Source organism: Bufo gargarizans, chromosome 2, assembly GCF_014858855.1.
Source record: "Bufo gargarizans isolate SCDJY-AF-19 chromosome 2, ASM1485885v1, whole genome shotgun sequence".
Classification (NCBI taxonomy): domain Eukaryota; kingdom Metazoa; phylum Chordata; class Amphibia; order Anura; family Bufonidae; genus Bufo; species Bufo gargarizans.
This window is the reverse complement of record NC_058081.1, coordinates 222,158,189-222,162,790: the sequence shown is the minus strand read 5'-3', so window position 1 is coordinate 222,162,790 and position 4,602 is coordinate 222,158,189.

The following is a 4,602-nucleotide window of genomic DNA, read 5'->3' as shown; positions in this document are numbered from 1 at the left end:
TTCTTTAACTTTTTTTACAACATTCATCTGACAGGTTAGATTATGTGGTAATTTTATATAGCAGGTTGTCACGGACGCGGCGATACCTAATATGTGTACAATTTTTATTATTTATGTAAGTTTTACACAATGATTTCATTTTTGAAACAAAAAAAATGATGTTTTAGTGTTTCCATAGTCTAAGAGCCATAGTTTTTTCAGTTTTTGGGAGATTATCTTAAGTAGGGTCTCATTTTTTGCAGGATGAGATGACGGTTTGATTGTTACAAATTTGGCGTACATGCGACTTTTTTGATCACTTTTATTACCTTTTTTGGGGAAGTAAGGTGGGCAAAATTTCTATTTCATCATAGTTTTTTATATTTTATTTTTATGGCGTTCACCGTTCGGGAAAAGTAACATAACCGTTTTATAGATCAGGTCGTTACGGACGCGGCAATACCAAACATGTGTAGGGAATTTTATTTTTCTCATGTTTAATCAGTGATAAATGTGTTTTTGGATTTTTACTTTTTTTCACTTTTTCACTTTTTTTTTTACCCAGACCCACTTGGTTCTTGAAGATCCAGTGGGTCTGATGTCTGTATAATACAGTACAGTACAATATATATTGTACAGTACTATATTTTACTTACACTGAACAGATCTATGCTTTTAGCATAGATCTGTTCAGCACCATGGACAGCAGGACGCCTGAGAAGGTGTCCTGTTGCCATGGTAACCTTCCCAGTCTGCTCAGTAGTGGTCAGAACTGCGCAGACGGGGAAGGGTAAGGATGGGGCTTCGGGGGGCTGTCTGGGGGCTCTCTCCCTCTCCATCGGGGGGCTGCAAATGTACAGCAGCCCTCCGATGGGAGAGGGAGGGAGCTCCCTGAGCTGTTAACCTTTTCCATACCGCGGTCCGTACGGACCGCGGTATGGAAAGGGTTAAACGGCTGACATCGCATCACCGATGTCAGCCGTTTATACCAGGGTGCCAGCAATGTGCTGGCACCCTGGTATACCCACTAGACGCCAACTATTATTCAAGGGGAGGCGGGCGGGGGATCGCGATCCCGCCTGCCGCACCGCCCGCCTCCCGCAACTGCCGCACCGCCCCGCACCGCCCACAAACCGCCCCCCTGCACCCCGCCACATAAATGAATTCAGGGGTGCAGGGGGGGTTAAAAAAATTAGATTTTTGGCAACTTTTAGGTTTCTGATCCCTGCGGTCAGGGACCGCAGGGATCAGAAACTACATAAAGCGCTGCAAACTGCAGGTCTGAATTGACCTGCGGTTTGCACCGATCGCCGATACGTGGGGGTCTCAGGACCCCCCTCGGCATTGACCCAAGGTGCCTGGCTGTGTGTAACAGCCGGCACTCAGCGCTTTCACCATGTCTGCAGACATGGTGACAGTTGAATGCGATGACGAGTATACTAGTCATGGAGCGCTAAGTAGCTGTGCTCCATGACTAGTATACATGTCATAGGTACAGCAGATTGTCACACTATCTCCTTCTCTGATCGCTTCCCTGACAGGAATTGGGACGATCAGAGAAGGAGAAGCACACAGTCCCTCCCTAACCCCCCTTACCTGCCCCGATGCGCTGCGATTGGTCCCTCTGCAGTATTGGACCAATCACAGCGATCGTGGGCGGGTCAGGGCTCCAATCCAGCTCCTTCCGGCTTCTCTGGTTGCCTAGCAACCCCAGCACGCCGGCTTCACTGAACCTTCAGCGCTTCGGTCCCTGCGCTGACAGTGAAAGCCGATCACGTACATGCACGTGGGGATGTGGTGAGGCACCACATTCCCCCACGTACATGTACGTGATGTTGCGTGAAGGGGTTAATGTATATTGTGTTATGAATTAAAAAAATAAAGACGTTTGCCTACACTTGTGATACATAAGGCCCATTCTCACTTTATCAAATTCAATACTAGTTCTCATTTTGTTGTGTGTTGTTCTTAGAAATCTGAAGAGCCACTTCCTGTGGCTTCAAAGTAACAACTGTGTTCCAAACGTGTCAATTTCTGTTCTGAAATAAATGGTAATCTGAAAAGTTATTCAGTTCTCAATTCTAAAAAATCGTGTATGCATATCATTTGGAAAAGCATACGTGTCCACCTCTTTGGATACAATCAATCAAAATGTGTAAAACACATGCAGCATTGTGATTTTGTACTGAATCTACCCCTTATTTCTGGAGCTCTCTGCTAAAGAGACTCTTTCATCTCAGACAAGCTCTATTAACTACTAGTACATGAATAGTACTGCTGACGCTTAGCTCAGGTGAGTCATTTTCATCTTTATACTCACCCCTGTTTAACTGTGCACCTGCAAACCTACCACATGGCTGCTATGCGGATGCACAGTTAGAATGAGGGTGAGTATAGAGATAAAATTACTGACCTGAGCTCAGCATCAGCTGCATTGTTCATATATTATTCTCTTTTTTTTCAATTGACTTAAAGAGGTATTCTGGTTATAAAGGGGTATTCTGGTTATTATACGTTATCCCCTATCCACCCACTCCAATATAAGAACGGGGGGTCCCAAGTCTCCAATTAGAATGAAGAGGTGGTGTAGCATTACCACGTCATCCACTTTATATAGAGCTTAGCTCTGCAAGTTCCATAGATAATGAACGGGTAAGGGATAACTTGATATTACTCCAATGACCCTTTAAGGTTTAATACCTTAGTCACACATACCAGATAGACAGCAAGCAAGCTGCTGCTGTGGGGTCTAGAGAAAGGTGAAGAGTCAGTTCAGGTCGCAACAAGTAGTCTAACACTCTCCAAAGACCCTTTTATTTTAGCAAAAATAGTGGTTATGGAGACCATCAATGAAGAAACACATGCAACATTGTGATTATGTACTGAATGTACCCCTTATTATAAGAGGGATAAATATGCATTTTCTCTGGATGTTGAGGCAAGCATACAAATGAAGAGTTAATATTTTGAGTCTTACCATTGTGACCACTCATATCCATGTATGTCCCTGTCTTCCATAGGTCAAACAAGAATGAATAGAACATTTCCAATGTTTTAATCACATATTAACAACCTATGTGAATATTATATGTACGATCATTTTTTTTTTTCTATTTAACAGGTTGAAGGTTTTCTGGATGCATTTTTTTAGGTCACCCTTGTATTCTATTTCCTTTCCTGGCTCTTGAACTTCCTCTTTGTTTGGACATTTAGCACAGCAGATAGTCTTGTTTAACTCTCTCAGACCATCGCTGTAGCCAGAGAAAGTCTCCCATTACAGCATCACACTTTATAGTCAATGCAAGGCTCTTCTATGAACATCTTTATCCAGCCATATAAAGACAGCAAGAAAACTGGCATATACTGTTATCTTAATTCTACACCTATTCCCATGGTGATTACTAGGGATGAGTGAATCGACTTCAGATGAAACATCGGAAGTCGATTTGCATAAAACTTCATTCTAATACTGTACAGAGCAGGAACTCCGTACAGTATTAGAATGTATTGGCTCCGATGAGCCAAAGTTATTGCTTCGCGAAGTCTCGCTGAGACTTCGCGCAATAACCTCATAAATTAATTTGTACTGTAAAAAAACATTTCCCGAACTCTGGTTCAGTTCCAAGCAATAACTTCGGCTCATCGGAGTCAATACATTCTAATACTGTACTGAGCTCCTGCTCTGTACAGCATTAGAACTACGTTTTATGCAAATCGACTTTGGATGTTTCATCCGAAGTCGATTCGCTCATCCCTAGTGATTACCCTTCAGATAAAATCTTCCCATAACAGCAGTAGTAAACTGACACTGGATTACCTATCAATATAGGAGTTTTGTCTCTCAGTATTGCCTACTTCAGAAAGACTACATTTTGTATTTCATTTTCAGTAGTATATCAGTCCTAAAATGAAAAAGAAAAGCAGACAAAATGTTTTTAAAAGAAATAGTTTTCTATGAATATTAAGTTTAAAAAATGAGCCCAATCTCATGAAAATATCCCTTCTATACATGTAGGCAAGTGGATCATTAAAATTTGTTAACTTCTTGAAAGTCATTAAAGATTTTTTTTTTAAAGGAAGAAAAAAGTAAAAACAGCAGTAAAATGGATGCAACATTTTCTTAAAGCATTACTTGCAGTATTTCTATGTTGTTCAGTTTTAAAATAATAATCTTTCTTGTGAGAAAGTGTGTTGACACAGCAAACCAGTTTGCAAGAAATATAGACCAATAGCACCGATTGTGTGACCTCCAAAGAATGTTATAATAGTAGCAATAAGCTTGGAAACTTTCATTTTTCTAGTATAGTTAGACAAACCATTGAACGATACATTGTGAGATTGTAAATTGTAATTACATAAGCTGAAGTAAACTGTTTGAAGGAAAAAGTCATTAAGCTGAAGTGAGATTTCAGTTTAGTAGTAATTTAATAAATATATTAAAGCAAATCTCTGGGCATGAATTCAATTCTGGCTTAACTGCTGGCAATTAACACCGGCATTAAAGTAACTTTTTCCCCATGTCACACTTAGGGAACGTTTACATACATCATTTGTCCAGCACTTAATTTTCCAGAGCTGAACACACAACTGATGAAAAAAATGTGGACTTTATGAACCTATCTG